The 17,460-nt window shown below is 40.8% G+C and overlaps 1 pseudogene; it reads right to left on the bottom strand.

Moving 5' to 3' along the window:
* Positions 1-10,147: 10,147 nt before the first annotated feature.
* LOC103743950 overlaps positions 10,148-17,460 on the bottom strand; it is a 24,867-nt pseudogene continuing 17,554 nt past the window's right edge.

Below are 17,460 nucleotides of genomic sequence, written 5' to 3'. Positions count from 1 at the left end.
CATAATAAGATGGTTTGGGATGTTCTGTGTGATACACACACATACACACACACACACACACACACATCAAGAAATTTACAAGAATGTATTGTATTTGAGGAGGAAGCATGGAAATTTGCATCATGCTGATTGGTAGAGGTGATGAGCATTACCATTGAAATCTACCCGATGACTTTTTGAACATGCATGGGCACTGGGAATCCAAGTGCAACCGATTGTGGCTAGAAATAATCGGATGCATATAGAGTGGAGATGCATGAGCCAACATCTCAGTGTTGGTAGCAAAAACAATGAGTCTTTCTGTGGGTAACAATGTATTCTGAAATGAAATGGAGATCCTTTTTAAGGGTTAACTCATTCAATTTTATGTCTTGCAGGGCTTATACTGAGTTCAATATTGTATAACTGTATTAACTCAACTGTGAACTTAGAAACTTGCACCCACTTGTGAAAGAGATGTACTCTTGCTCTGGAGTGTGTTGTGGAATATGTTAAAGCTGTAGTGAAATGCCTTTTCTAGTAATGTAGTTATTAAAAAAAATTTAAAACATTTAAAAAAAGCAAAAAAAGACAAAAAAGTAGATTATTGGAGAGATGAAAATGCTTACAAGCAATTGCTATACTAATTTATGAAGATACTTTGCATATTATACAGTCAAAAAAAGAGATTTAGTCTGGACAGTTATTTGTCCATGGCCATTTACTAAATGTCGATAGAGTATACATCATCGAGCAGGAGAGATACAGAATGTGTGAAGACTGGAGATGTAAGTAGTGTTTTTAGGATATGCTCTTGCTAAAGCAGCATCTGGAAGAAATTAGGAGAGCTGGGTGAAGCGGTGCATGTCTGTCATCCCAACACTTGGGAGGTAGAGGCAGGAGGGTCAAGAGTTAGTTCAAGGCCAGCCTCAGCTGGACATGAGTTATACAAAAGTGACTTACAGAAGGTAGGGTTTAGTTTGAGGCTATAGTCCATCAAGGTGGGAAAGGCACAACGTCAAGACTGTGAGGTACCTGGTCATATTTCAGCAACAGGATGGAAACAGAAAGATGTTCTCTAGTGTTCAGCTCACTGTCTCAGGCATTTTGTCCCAGCAACAAGAAAAATACATGTTATAAATGAAGATGGGGAAGAGTTACAAAGGGTATCTGGAAACTATTGGGGGGAGATGGATGTGATTGGGTTGATAGTCTCATGGGCAAATAGATACATCAAAATCTGTCATATTGTATGCCTTAAATATGTTTATTATATGTCATATGTCAGTTAACAAAAATATTCTGGTCATATTCATAATTTAATGAAATTAAGTTTTTATGGACACATGCACACAGCTACGAAACACTCAGAACCTGTTTCCTAATGATTTTCTTGCATTTCATTGTTCCCTAGTCTTCATTCATCTGTAGGTTCAAATAATTGATTAAGCAAATGTCAACCCCTCACTTTCTGTCACAAAACCCTCAGACTCCTTTCTTTAAGTTTATTTCTAGGCATTATATCTGTATGGTGGCAATAATAGATTATGGTATTGCCTTTTGCATCCCCTCAGAACTCAGAGTTCACTGACATCATGCTTGCATATTAAGCTAGGTCACAGTGGGAATATTTATGTCACATAAATGGGAAAATTCTATCAGTCATGGCTGTTTCTTTCCCATCCACAGCCCTCTCTTTCCCCACCTGGTTCCAAGAGCAAGTTGTTACCTGATTGGTGAGACAGGGCTAAAGCCAGATGTCCTATTCTTTTAAAAATATTTTATTTTATGAGTGTATTGCCTGCATGTGTGTAAATATTTTATTTATTTTATGAGTGTATTGCCTGTATGTGTGTAAGTGCATCTGTGTTGTGCAATGCCAGTGGAGGTCAGAAGAGGGCGTTGGATCCCCTGGAACTGGAGTTACGGACAGTTGTTAGCCCCCATGTGGGTGCTGGGTATCAAACCCCAATCCTCTGCAAGAGCAGTTGGTGCTCTTAACCACTGAGCCATCTCTCCAGCCCCAGATGTCCATTCTTAAAGCCAGTAATCCTTCTACCTGCCATACCTAACACACGTCAGCAGTATAACCAGAAATAGCTCAGTGTCACACTAGGGAGAGGGAAGCTGGAGTAGAGATAGGAGTCCCTCAAGAATCTTTCCATCTCCTTTCACTTTATAAAGGAACAGATATGCTCTCAAAGGCCAGTGCTTAACAGAAAGGAATGCATTATTTGTGGTGGAGTTTCACCAATGATAATAATTTGTATTTTACAAAAGACTTTTCCCAACACCCCTTTGATTATAGCATGAACATGGTAAGCATATTTCTATCCCCTAATTAGGCATATGTGTGTGTGTGTGTGTGTGTGTGTGTGTGTGTGTGTAAGTTTGTGCATTTCCATAATCTATGGCCACAATATGCAAATACCTAAAAATTTTTTTTTGGCCAGAAAATCCAAAGTATTGAATTCCCTAGTTTCACTATGGGGCCAAACGTTTAAGAAAATTTTAATGTTCCTGCACTCTACTGCCATAGGGTTTGCAGGTTCCACCTAATTTCCAAGGACATGCTTAGGAAGCCCTACTATGTGCTGGAATTCTGTCCACTTGCTAGAAGAGAAACGCCTGCACGTGGTGCCTGCCTTTTGTCTCTTGTCTGATATAACTCTGTGTCTACAGCAGGGGCTAGCTTTCAGGGTTTTTGGAGCTGTCTGTCTTGGGGTGTAACCATGCACTTTCACGTGGTGGTGTGAGGAGACATGCCAACACCTCTTCCTCACTCATTTCAAGCTGTACCCCTTTGGCTCCTAGAGAACCTATAAAGTTCTTGGTTTTCTTTTAGTAAAACACTTCTATCTCCTCTCTCCTCTCTCTCTCTCCACTCTCCTCTCTCCTGATGTCTCCCAAAATGAAAATCACACCTTTGTTGGAGATCTATAAGGCACGTTTACTGGTTAGAATTTGTGATTGTGGAGAATTGGAATGTTACAGATCTAGAGCCAAAATAAGCTTGGGCTGTCTTTAGTTTCCTTAATAGCCATTCATTGCTCAGTTCTTTGTCTGACTTAAGATCTTTTCAGTTATCAGTAAATATACATTTGGAATATATTTACATACCATTAGTGCCTGCCAACCCAATAGCTAATAATATTAATGGGTAATATCTGAAACCTATAGCAGAGTTTTCCCTGATTTGCTGTAACCTGCCTGATATTCCCACCAATGCATTTGGCAAATATCTTGATGTATTACTGTCTCCCGTTTGTAACTATAAAATTTTATATAACTGCTTCCACATTGGAACATATTTAAGGTAAACTGAATTCTCGGCCTCAGGCCATGATCACTCATATGTGCTTCAGAAGAAACTCATTCTCATTTCTCATTCCCTTTGGTGTGAAAGCTGTTTTATCCCCCATCTGTCTCTCTCTGTCTCTCTGTCTCTGTCTCTCTTATTGCAAGCTATGCCGCTTCCCCCCCACCCCACCCCCCTCTCCTCCTTCCTTCTTTGGTTCCAAGATAATTTAATTGAGCTGAGTGAAGAACAAGTATCTAAGACACACAGCATAGTTTGCGTCTATTGACTTAGCTATGTGGTTGACTGCAGGTTGTGCACGTGGAGGGGGGTGGAAAGTAAAGGAAAAAAAGCAAATTAAAGTAGGTTCAGGCTCCAGGCGTGGTCACACAGGCCTTTAATCCTAGAACTCAGGAGGCAGAGGCAGGTGGATCTCTGTGAGTTCAAGGCTAGCCTTGTCTACATAGCAAGTTCCAGGCCAGCTGGAGCTACACGGAGACCCTGTCTCAAAAAGACAAAAACAAAAGTAGGTTCAGGAATGTTTAAATGCTGGCTTTGCCTGAATAGATACACCCTTATATTCAAGCATGGAGATAGCCTTCCATTTTTCCTATTGTGGTTAAAACTGGTCTTGCTTAAGCTTTCTCTGACCTAATTCTCATCATAAAGATGAGTTGTCTAGGCAGCACATATAGAGATGGTCTTTGGTTACCTTAGGAAATCAAAGCAAGTGTTAAATCAGCGAAAGCTGATAGCTTGTTAGAGTACCATGCCCACACTGACTTCTGTTACAGACACCTTGCCTGTGGCTCAAAGACATGTGAAAAAGAAAAACTTCTGTAGGAAGAAATAGAGAGTGTGGAAGGCTACTCATGGAAGTGGTCAGAAGAGCAAGCTCAGAGTTTGAGTGACAGACTGTGGCAGTTGCTCAATAAGGAAAGAGTCCTAATCTGTTCTCTGCACCTCCTCCTGCAGGGGCTGTAAGCCTACATCCCTCAGCTTCCTGCTCACTTCATCATGGTCTGATTCACCATCCAGCATGGAAGCCTTCCCGTCATGCCAGTGATGCCTCCCTTCCCTGGGTAGTAACACTGGGACCTGCCCCTGGAATGAATTTGTACATGGGAGGCCACTTGTTACCAAAAGTGAGACCTCCTATCCACTCCAGGGTGGTATTTCTGCTACCAGAAATGACATCCAGAAAGATAGGGAAAGAAGGGAGGGCTCTTTATATGGTTTGGGGAAGGCTGGTATAGAAGCTTGACACTGGTTATGGTGGTGGTAGGAGGTGATAGGACCATTAAGGGTTGTAGCAGTGTGGAGCAACATCACTAGGGATGCTGTCCTCAAAAGAGATTCACGTAGCTCTGTGGGACCCAGCTTAGTTCCCTTGGGTGGTTTCATTTATTTATTTATTTATTTATTTATTTATTTATTTATCTGTTTGTTTGTTTTTGACATTGAGTCTAGTGTAGCCTAGGCTGCCCTCAAACTCATTGCAGCTGGCCTTGAATTTCCGGTCCTTCTTTCCCACTTCCCTCATCTTTATGAAAAGAACAAACCTGGAATCTCTCTGACTTGGTGTCTTAGTGTGTAATTACTTTTGCCTTCTTATGTACACCCCCATCGTGATGCTACCCATCATTTTGTGATGTAGCAAAGGAAACTCTTCCAAGAGGCTGAACCAAGGAGGCTGCCTAATCTCAGATTGTCAGCTTCTAAAACTGTAGGTGAAATAAACTTTTTTTCTTTATACATGAATCTAGCCTCAGTTATTTTGTTATAGAAACAGAAAACAGGCTAAGATAACTAGTGTTCTATTACTTGTTCTTTAGTAGGAGATCATAGTGCTGTTACTATGGGAGTCTTCTACCAGCATGACAAAGAGATCCCCTTCTTCTCAGAAAATAGTATTACAAGAAGTAGAGGGGTCACAAATGCAGTTCTTATTTGTTTAATAAAATGTGAAAATAAGACTGTCAGATCTCTTAATTAAAAAAAAAAGTTAATTCAAGCTAGGCATGGTGGTGCATGCCTTTAATCCCAACACTCGGGAGGGAGAGGCAGGCAGATCTCTGTGAGTTCAAGGCCAACCTGGTCTACATAAGTGAGTTCCAGGACAGCTGGGGCTACATAGAGACCCTGTTTCAAAAAGACTCAAAAAAAGTTAATTCATACTGTTCAATATCTTCTTTTTTAACGTGATCAATGATTAAGTAATTACATAGGCATTAAACACCACAATACTTGGGAAGCAGAGGGAGGTGGTTTTCTTTGACTTTTCATAGATTCTAATTTAACAGAGCAAATTTTTCATATATTAGAAAAATGCGAATGCACTAATAGAGCATAGGCATTCCCTGCCCCTGGCTAACACCCTCATAAGATACTGGATATAACCAGAGCTGTGGTTGGCAGGTCTCTAGTCTGCTTTGCAGATCAGTACCAGTGCCTGTAGTGATGAGGGCTCTATGCCTGTCTGACTACCATTACCAAGGTACACTGCACTCATTTTCATTTAATGAATCACTTCTCTTGGGGAGTTGTTCATAAATGCATATATTTAGATGCATTAGACACATATTGCCACTAAGTAATTCCATATACATCAATTATCTTACAGAACAGAGAAGCTACAAAGAGATTCTGGTAATGTCTTGGATGATGACCAGATAGGTCAGCCAGAGATGAGTGGACTGATTTGTCTAACGTTGGAATTGAGCCCTGTAGATTTCCTGTCTGAACTAAACCAGCCAGAAACTTCTGAAGCTTTCAAGAATGTCAACTGTGTTTTGAACCTTCAGAGTTCTAAATTTTCAAGTACTTGGCAGTCTTCTGCCTCTCGAGAATTACACGAGATGTGAAAATACACTCTCACAGAACTGCACTCATTGAGCGTTATGATTTGTCAATACTGTGATTTGACTATACTACTTTTTAAGGTAAGGCTTTCATGACGTCCCTAATTACAGAAAAACTGTCAACATGAAAATCTTCAGCAGCTATGTAGCCAGCAATTATGAAGAAATGCCAAAACATAATATAATGATGTGCCTCCACACACTAATCAACAGATTAGATTTTTTGATTTGAGTAGATAACATGAGGATAAGCCAAGTAAGCTAAGACAGAAGGCAAAGCAAAGACAACAGTGGGCATCTTGGTGCATACCAGTCAGCCTAGTTCTTAGAAGGCAGAAGCAGAAGATCATCTTTGGCTACATAGCATGTTCAAGGTCAGCCTGGACCACAAGAGACCTGTTCCAAAAGAACAAGCAGAAACAACAACAACAACAACAAAAAGACATTGACTCTTTCAGTATCTCTTCTTTTTCCTTTCACCAAATCAATGTGAAATGTTATTATCTATAACTTATTTAATACTAAAGTTACTTAAAAGAAGGAAAAACAGAGAGTCCTTTCTATCACATTATCACTAGCCTCCAAATGCACCCTTTAAATCTTCACCTGAGACTCATAAAAATGAAAATACCAGATTCACTGAATGAGAAAGGACTAGACACACTGGTACATTATTTAGGTAGATTAAGTTAATAATTTCACTTCTTCTTCTTCTTCTTCTTCTTCTTCTTCTTCTTCTTCTTCTTCTTCTTCTTCTTCTTCTTCTTCTTCTTCTTTGACAGGGTCTCACACCTTGTAGCCCTGGCTGGTCTGAAACTCTCTATGTAGACCAGCTACCATATGGGTGCTAGGATTAGAACCTGGGTGTCCTGCAAGAGCAACTGGTGGTCTTAACCACTGTGTCCTCTCTCCAGCTCCTGTATGTAGATTTTGAATATGGTAACAGGGACATAGGTTACCACAGTATAGCGCTTATTTGGTTAATCCTCCTCATTACATTTTCTGGAAAAAGGTGCATGGAAACAATATAGAACATTCCTTATTCCTCTGGTCCAAACAACTTTGCTGAGCCTTGTACCAGTGGCATATCTGGAGTTCCAATCTCCTTCATGGTGAAATCTGGATTCCTTTGAGTGTCCAAAATGGCATGTTTTTTGAAGCCCACTCCATGGGTGCATTTGCGAATGCTGGTGTATACCTGGTCACCATCTTGTTGATGACAGAATGGCCCTTCTTCTTGCCCTACTTCTTTGCTGGAGCCGTTGCGCTGGGCCCAAATTGGAAAGGAAAAGTGTGAGGATACATATAAATATCCCCCATACTACAGAAGGAAAATTTGGGTCTCTTGGATTGCTTCTTAAATAGCCCTGACACAAGAGAGAAAACCAAAGGCGATAGCTGGTGCTGCACTTTGCAGTTTTGCTCAGCTTAGCCCTATGCACACAACTACTCACATGGCATAAATAAGTCATGAGATTTTCCAAAGGACAAAAGAACTCTACTTGTCAAGCCAAAAAATATATATGGTATGACCATTCCTTCAAGGGTAAGACATATTGTGTCTTTCTTAGAAAGTTTGTTGCATTTCCCTGGTTTCAGTGATACTCTCATCTCAAAATCACTTTGGGACAAGCAACTCTAATTTTCATCCAAATATTTTTTGGCAGAAGTTGTCAAACTATGTCCTATGGGCCAATATTAGCTCATGTTAGTCAAAACGTTTTTATTTTTATTTTATATGTATGAGTGCTTTGCCTACATCTATATAAGTGCACCTTCATCATGCAGTGTCTGTGAAGGACAGAGAGGGCATGGAATCATCTGGAACTGGAGGTGCAGGTGGTTGTTAGCTGCTATGTGGATGCTAAGATTCAAACCCAGGTCTTCTGTAAGAACAGCCAGTACTCTTAACCACTGAGCCATCTCTCCAGATCCCTTAGCCAAAATTTTAATGCCATTTCAGCAGAAGTATAGTTTCCTATATGAGTTTCTTTTTTTAAAAAAAGATTTTTTTTTATTTTATACGTATGAGAGTGTTTCCATATGCCTGTGGGGGCCAGGAGAGGGCACAATATCTCCTAGACCCAGAGTTATGGATGGTTGTGAGCTGCTATCTAGGTGCTGGGAACTGAACTGTGTCCTCTGCAAGAGCAGTCAGTGTTCTTAACCACTGAGCCATCTCTCCAGCCTGAGAATGAGTTTATCTCAGACATCCTATAATAAACACAACACAATCTTGGAAAGAGTGCACATGGAGGGGTCAGAGACATGACTCAGTTCACTGTGTTTTTTATTGTTTCTTCTGAAGAATGTTTATTAAAACATGTAAAAGGAGATGGTGAAGACTATCTTCTAACCCTAGGTGAGAGATAATATTCTTCTTGTTTATAAAAATCTTTTCTCTGTAAACCAGGCTTGCTTACTATTTGCCCAACTGTGTTGGTATGACACTACCCATTCAGTTAAAACCAAGACAAAGGCTCCTAATTTATATGCAATATATATGTATATATAAGCAGCAATACATATGCTCGTGATTTTCTCTCTCAAGCAGGTTCATAATAATGCCATTTGTTTTCTTGAGAGGTTAAAAGAATTAATGAAGTAGCTAAGAAGTAACAATAACCTTGCCAGTACTCACCAGTGTTTCCGTCCATTAACACCTTACTCTTTTCATTCATTGCATTGATTTTTTTTATTTAAGGGCTTTGTTTTATTTTTATTTATGTGTATGTTTGTCTATGTGCATGCCACGTGTGTTCAGGTACCCATAGAAACCAGAAGATGGCATCGGATCCTCTGGAGCTGGAGTTTGTGATCTGTCCGATGTTGATACTAGAAACTGAGCTCAGGAAGAATAGCAAATGCTCTTAACAACTGAGCCATCTCTCCAGCCCCTTATTTATTTATTTTTTGATGCAAGATCCCACTATAACTCAGAGATCAAACTGGCCTTGAACTTGTGAACCTCCTGACTTAGCTTCTCAAGTTCTACAATTAGTTATAGGCCTGTGTTGTCATACCTAGTTTCATTATGCTTTTTTTTTTACTCCTTTGAATTAGTGTAAAAGAATTGGTAGTGAATTATGATACCTGCTTCCAATTGTCAGTACCACAACTATTTCAGGGGATGAAGACTGCAAGTGTGACCAGTAGCATCTGTCTGGTCCTGCTCACACCTGCATATCTGCCAGTTTGTACTGTCTACACAGGATCAAAGTCTTAAACTGCAGTCGCACTGTTTTGGTATACATTAAGAGGTGGAGAGTTTGAATCAATTTAAGCTGAGTTCAGCCATAAGGGAGGAGAGGAATGACCTTACTGTATGTGCACTGTGTGTGAGAACCTGTTTTCCTCCTCCTTCATTTGAAAGCATCACTTCTCATCTCAGGTCGGGATTGCCTTCCATTTTCTGTTATCTCTAGACTTAGTTTGTGTCCTATGCATTTCATTTTGTCCTCAGATTTAACTTTCCTTGAGAGTGACCATTGAATTGCTGACTTCGGATTTGACAGCCACGCTTTCACCTGAGATCTGTGGATGCAACATTGGTCCCCACAGTTGACCTCTGAACCTTGCCAGGGCTATGGCTCCAGTCACTACAGTACAGAGGTACATCTGCCTGTCTGAGAGAGGCTGCTATCAGCATGAAGGTTTCAGAAGTAAGCGGCACGTGTCCACTGTCCATGGTTCTGAATCACCACTGAACTGAACCGTGTGTTCTGTTTGTTTTTGTTTTGTTTTGCTTTTTTTCTTATGAACTGCTTGTGTCCTTTCATCTTGTTTTCCAACCCAGTTCATGGCCCAGGCCCTCCAGTCCTATTCTTTCACACATTGGACAAAAACCCCATTTTATTTACTTTTGTGAGCATCTGAAACTGTTTATTGGACATCGTTGTCAATAGAGGAGAGAAGACTGGACAGAAGAGAAAGAATGGACAAAGATCCGCATGGACAGACCCACTTCGTCTGCAGACATCTCTGTCCCCAACCCGGGGGACCAACCTGGCTACTGCTGCCCTTCCTGGGACCCCAGGACTTTGGCATAATGCTGATGTAGGAGGGGGAGCTGCAAGTAGTGGAGCCCCTCAACTCGCAGCAGAGAATTGGGAGAGCACTGGGGACTTGGAGGTGGGGCCAGTGGAAAGGGGATATGGGTCATGTCCTGGGCCTGGCTGTGGAGGGCAGAAGAAAATGGGGTCCAGGAGCTGTGGACACAGTGTTTAGTTTTCCTTTGGAGAGAGGGTCCTGCAGAGGCCTGCAGGGCAGAGGTAGCAGTGGTTGGGGCAGGTCACCTGTTAATGTCTTTCTCATCACTTGCCTTGGGGACAGCTTCCAGCAATGGGTCCCCAGGGCCCGCCTCCTCTCCCTCCTTGGTGTGGCCGGACTTAGAGTTAGGGACCCAGAGAATGGAGTCAGTGCAACATTGCATGTGGTACTTGGCGTCAGTAGGATCCATCTTGCTGATTGCATTGTGGAGCATCTACATATACTTCATGTCATATCACTTCTGCAGTTTCTCTGTCAGGGATTCACAGACTTCCATCAAGTCCAAGCTGATGGAACCCAGGGGCTTCTTTCACAGCTCTTCCTCATACACCTTCAGGGCCTTCTCCAAGCACAGTTGGCATAGCGGTCCAAATGCTCCTTCAGGCCTCCAGCTCATACTGGAAATCCTCCATGTACTGGTGGGCCATGGTCTTAGTGAAAAGCTGCTGGAAGTAGGCTCAGGGGTTGTCTTTGAGGCTATCAGCCAGCTCCAGGATAAACTGCACCACCATTGTCTGGTGGGCCACCTGCTCCACCAGCACATATTTCTCTTCCATTTCCAGGTTAAAGTATCATTTGGCAAGGTAGTTGGCCATCTCTTTGCACATCAGGTGGACATTATCAAACAAGTAATTCTGGCTGCTTTCATTCCAGTGATGAACCGTGCAGAAATGTTTGGTCTGTTTCTTGTACTTGTCCACGAGGGTCTTGTGTTTCTACTCCCTTACCTCCTCTGTGTCTTCTGCTATTTTAAATGTAGAGCACCCAGAGAAGAAGGAATTGAAATGAACTCAGCTGCTGCTGCCTCCTGAGCTTATTTTCATTCAAACTGAAGATGCCTAAAACTAAGCCCAACTTGAAAGAAAAAGCTGAATGTAGATATAACTTTGAGATCTTTCCCCTGATCTTTTCTTTTCTAATCCCCTTTATTTTATCCAACCCTTCACACTGAAAGCTTTATAAAAATTATTATTGTAGTTATTGGCACATCATATTTATTTTTGTGTGGTTGCATATAAAATTTATTTTTGTATCATATGTATTATTTGTGTAGCCCTGGCTGGCTTGGAACTTACTATGTAGACCAGGCTAGTCTTGAACTCACAAAGATGCCTCTGCCTCATGAGTACTGGGATTAAAGCATGTGCCACTACAATTGGCCTGCACAGAATTTCTATAGTTGTGAATTATTATAGGGACAGAAAAAAAAACATCTTAAGGCAACTAAAGGCAATTAAAAAAATTTTTTTTGGCTTTTTTGTTGATTGTTTTTTGGCAGGGTCACTCTAGGCACAGCCCAGCTGGAAGTCATGATGTGAACCAGGGTGGCCTAGATCTTTCAAAGTTCCACCTGCCTCTGCCTCCTGAGGGCTGGGATTAAAGGCCCACACCACCACATAAAGGCAAATTTTTTAAGACAAGGTGTTACTACGTTACTTAGGTAGGACCCAAACTTCTGAGTTTAAGTGATCCTCCTGCCTCAGACTCCTAAATCACTGTGATTATAGACTTGTGTTACTGTACTCAGCTATGGAAAACCTTAAAGGATAAAGTTGTTGAAAATAGTAGATCAGAATTTATGCACAAAGTATCTTCTTTATCTCAGAAAAAAATGATCCAAAGAGAAGTTATATGAAGGGAGAAAATAAAGTTTTCATTTTAGGCAAGTTTGGCCATAAACTGATAATCATTGATGTGGTATCATAGATACTTTGAGATTCCTGTTATATATCCCTTCCTTTTTTGTGTATTTTTGGAAAACTCAGACACAAAAAGTTTTAAATCTGGTCATGTCAGTACATGCCTAGAATCCTAGTACTCAGAGGATCATTTGACTCCACTTTGAGCCCAGCCTGGTAGTGAATTACAGGTAGGTCAAGGCTACATGAGACCTTGTTTCAAAAAACAAGAAAACATGATGAAGTTTTAAAATAATTTAAGTAGTTGGAAAAAATAAAAGATACATATATAAAGTAAAATGTCAGATATAGGCTATTGTGAATCAGGGGTAAAGTACACGTTATGCATTCAGGAGCCTCTGGGTTTACTCTCCAGCACACAGCTCGAGCACCACACACACACACACACACACACACACACACACACACACACACAGATACACACCCCATATATAGTAATGAAGAGATGGCTTAGCAGTTAAGAGCTCTTCCAGAAGATCTGGGTTCAGTTCCCAGCACCCACAGGTGGCTAACAACTGTCTGTAACTCCAGTTCCAGAGCACTGGATGACCACTTCTGGCCTCTAAGGGCATTTCATCACATGAGTATATTCACATATATGCATACATACATACATTAATTAATTAAAAAACAAATACAAGGTATATGTTAAAGTTACTTCTGCACTTTTTTGTGTAAAGATGATGGAAATATAATTATGTCATGTCACAGTAACATGGTTATTAAGGATGTGAAAATTCTATCTATCCAGGGTCAAACCCTGCTATTTTATTTTACAAGAACTAGTTTTTTAATTGGTAAGCTTATACTTAATACAATTTATTATTTATTATTTTGTGTGTCTTTTTTTTTGAGGCACGGTCTCCCTGTAGCCCCAGCTGTCCTGGAACTCACTATGTAGACAGGCTGGCCTTGAACTCACAGAGATCCACCTGCCTCTGCCTTCCAAGTGCTGGGATTAAAGGTGTGCACCACCATACCCAGCTTCTTACTACAATTTAAACTGTGTATTATTTTTACTTTATGTGTATGAGTGCTTTGCCTGTGTGTGTGTAAGTGCACCGTATGCAGCATTGTTGGAGGCCAGAAGAGGGCATTGGAGTCACTGGAACTGGAGTTATGGAGGATTGTTAACCACCATATGAGTGCTGGAAATTGAACTTGGGTTCTCTGCAAGAGAAGTAAGTGCTCTTAACTACTAAACCATCATTTCTAGGTTCACAATTTTGGATTTTTAAAAGACAAACATTTTAAAACTATAAAGCTGAATAAATTATGAAAACTGGAATGTGACTTTAACTTTTCTTTTGTCACTTAATACAATGTCTTCCCTTATATGATACTAGTGTCAATTTTGCTGTGTGGAAATTTAGAACACAATATTCAAAAAATTTAATGTGGGCATACAGATTTTTTTCTCTTTTGACAGTGTCTCACCTTGTTGCTCTGGCTGGCCTGGAACTCATTATTTAGACCAGGCTCATCTCAAACTCACAGAAATCCACCTGCTTCTGTCTCCTGAGTGCTAGCCTTAAAGGTATGCCACCATACCCAGTCTTAAATATTTAAAAATTATTTTATTCATTATTTTTTATTTTATGAGTATATTGCCTGCACATACATAAGTGCATCCATGTTGTGCAGTACCCATGAAGGTCAGAATAGGGCATTGGATCCCCTGGAACTGGAGTCATAGACAGTTGTTAGCTGCCATGTAGTTGCTGGGAATCAAACCCAAGTCCTTTGCAAGAGTAACCGGCAGCCAGTACTCTTAACCATTGAGACATCTCTCCAGCCCCTAAGTCCTGAGTATTTTAAGATGAAAAAAAGCAAAGCAAGGAAGAAACTGCCCAAGCAGGAGCACCATACAAAATTCTCTGACCGATCTCTCCAGAGAGTAAGTCCTAATATCTTTATTTCAGACACGTCTGCCCTGCACTTAGACCAAGAGTCTGAACACACAGGTTTTGTGAAGTTTGCTGCCTTTAGATCATATCCTTTTGTCCTCCAATCTGACTCTGCATGACTATCTATAAAAATATACAATTTTCCTTGAGTCTCAAGTCTTTTCCAAAATCTTTTGTGTCATGCAAGATTATATTAAGTAAATGAATGATGCTTTCCTCTTGCTAATCTATCTTTTGTGATAGCCATGCCAGCCGACCAACCTTTCAATTAGTAAAGAAAAGATTCAATGCTTTTCTTTTCTCTTCCAGTGTGCCTTATCTTTGTAGAGCTTTAAAAATATGAATTAAAATCTATCTGTAGGCCAGGCATGGTGGTGCATGCCTTTAAGCCACTAGCACTCAGGAGGCAGAGCCAGGTGGATCTCTGTGAGTTTGAGGCCAGCCTAGTCTAAACAGCAAGTTCTAGGTCAGCCAGGGCCATATAGAAAGATCCTGTCTCAAAAACACTATCATGTGTAAATATATACATGGTTTTATTATATATGTGAACATTTTGTATAGTGCTTTTCACTTTTCTGCTGAAGGATCCAGGCCACACTGTCTCCATTTTTTTAGCAGCCTCCATCTTGCCAGCCTTAAGTCTCTGTTCCTAGAAACTGTAAGTCTCCTTTGCCCCATACTGTGGGTTAAGATTAGGCAAGCCTGAACATGCCTTGCTGAAACTGACTGAAATTCCTGACCATAAAGGGGCATCCAGAGGCCGATAGGGGCACCCTACTGTAAAAGGAAAAGTTGAGACATTCCAGGTGGCTGACCATGACTATAACCAATGAAATTTACCCCCCATACAAGGAATTCAGAGTTATCCAATCAATTCAAAGGTCGCCCAGTTTGCATGGGCTTTTTCAAGAGGACCCAATAAAAACCCCGGCTCATTGTTTGTCAGGGCCGGACTCCATTCATTGGCTCCTGGAGTCTGTGCCCGACTGGTCGTTCAAGAATTGGAATGTTTTACAATAAGATCTTCTAAATTTCGAATTTTGGTGGGTGGCCTCCAATCATTCCCGAACCTCGGACCCAACATTATGGGGGCTCGTCCGGGATTCGGGAATATTGGACTCACCCCCTTTTCTGGGAAGAGCGCTTGTCTGCCGGCTGGCTTTGGTGAGTTTTCCTCTGGTATCTGTTTCTGGTGTCCAGACAATCTGGGGCTCACAGGAGACCAGGCGGATGCGCTATTGGTCTCAGAGCCAGAGGAGTCCGGGGGATGCCCCGACTCCTCTCCTGGTGGGGGATCCAGGGGATATTCTGGCATGCCCCCCTTTGGAAAAGGAGCAGTCTTTTTGACTGACTCCACCTGCACTGCAAAATCTTTCTGCCAGCTTGCAGAGACCTTCCTTCTTCGGTTCTCTCTGCTTTCTTCTTGCAGTTTCATTTTTGTTACCATGTGATTCTCTTGTTTCTGTTTGCCTTCTCTGGCTGCACTCCCTGATACGAGGCCAGCAGCCCCCTGCCCCCCAAGAAGGAATCAGAGGACCTTCCCTTTCCCTCCTCATCCTCAAGCCTCACCCCTCCCAGCCCAAGCCCACTGCACACTCGATCTCAGGGAGGGGAAAGAATTGTTTGCCAGCATAGCTTGTATCTAGGAATGAAGAGATCCAGAGAACTTGCTTGGCATTACAGCTACTATGGTTGGTGAGAGACATGGATTCCTTTGATTTGCTTTTCTATTTTGGGCCTATATATATCTGAGGGTACTTTCTCCTTTTATACCAAGTATAACTTAATTGAGGTGTTTTGTAAAAGTAAAATTGGTTGCTGTCTGAATTTAATATATGAGGCATGTGAATCCCACAGGGTTTGTATCCTGGTGGCAGATGGGCTTGTTTTATCATGGGACTTTGCTCACTAACATGGCCATGTGGCCTGGTCACCATCATGGCTGCTGACCTCACCAAGAGGGAGGCAAACATGTGGCCTGGTCTCCACCTTGGTTGATGACATCATCAATATGGGTACAGTCACATGGTTTGGTTGCCATCTTGGACAATGATATTTTCAGCCACCTTGGTTGATGACATCATCAATATGGGTACAGTCACATGGTTTGGTTTCCATCTTGGACAATGATATTTTCAAAATGGCGGTGACCTGTGTGACCTTGCTGCCATCTCAGTCCAAACACATGGCATGATTCAAAATGGCAATACCCAAAAACCTACTGGTAACAGGGATACCTAGGAGTTCCCTGAACTACAGGCATTTAATCACATGTCCTAATTCTCTTTAAATTTATTTTTGTTTTGGATTCTTAATGGGATCATATCAAAGCAATACATTTTTATTTCAGACTAAGGAAGTAATGCCAGATCTCCACAATGGGAGTCTAGATTTTTCCCTGTTTCTAAAGGGGATTACTTTAAATTTTAAATTCTTGTATGGCATATTTACTGGTTTTTAAAGAAGGCTTTTAAGTTTGTTTGTCTTGTAAAAATTACCATGTACTTTATGCATACACTCAACAACCTCTAGACATCTCTGAGAATTAGCTCATAACTGTTTGCTACAGTGTGTCTTCTTAGAAGCTTGGCAGTGAGATGATTTTGGGTTAGTTTCCTTTGCAGTCTTCCTCCCTTCTTTCTCATAGAAAGCAAAAGAACACCCTGAGACTGAGCTGTTTCTGTCCCAGACCACCAGCCCTGCAGACTTGGCATGCTGGCTCCTCTGACCCTGTGTGCTGTGCTCTTGTGCTTTCACCTCTCATTCTAAGTTCCTGCACGCTATTATGGGAGAGAGTTAACTGTAGACAGCTGTAATTGAATAATACTCATGAAAACTGTTTTCTTACTCTACTTTTATGTTTAAGCATTAGCTTGATCACACTGTATTCTGGCTATGATTAGTCTTGAGTGCAAATGAAATGTATGATTCTGTTTTCCATCATTTGTTGAGGCCAAAACTCAGTTATAAATATTTACTGCATTAAAATATAAGAGATAGTTTTGAAAATGCTTTCTTCAAATGGAAGCCTTCGTGTCTAGCATCAATATGTATGGCTTTGTTCAGCACAGCCATTTTTGAGATGATATTCTCATATATATAATATATTATATGTGCATATGAATATATGTTTGTATGTATGTTTGTATGGATGTATATGTATAGATGTATATGTAAAGTACTGCTGGCTTTTAAGAGTTTCTTTTATATGCATCTTATCAGAATTTTGTCAAGGTAATCGGTCTTGGTTTTGAAACTGGTTGGTTGTGACATTGTGTCTAACCACAGTATTTATTGAATGAGACTGTTATGAATGTGTAGACTTATATTTAATACTAATGGAACAATTATTAAATAATAACTTACTAGATATCAAATTGACTTGTAAGTAAGTTGTTTTGTAAACTAAAATTGTTAAATTACAACATGATTCCTATTAAAAATAT

This window comes from Nannospalax galili, unplaced genomic scaffold (genome assembly GCF_000622305.1).
Source record: "Nannospalax galili isolate Female #2095 unplaced genomic scaffold, S.galili_v1.0 scaffold1943, whole genome shotgun sequence".
Lineage (NCBI taxonomy): Eukaryota > Metazoa > Chordata > Mammalia > Rodentia > Spalacidae > Nannospalax > Nannospalax galili.
Note: the sequence above shows the minus strand (reverse complement) of the source record. Positions and strands in the feature narration are given on the sequence as shown.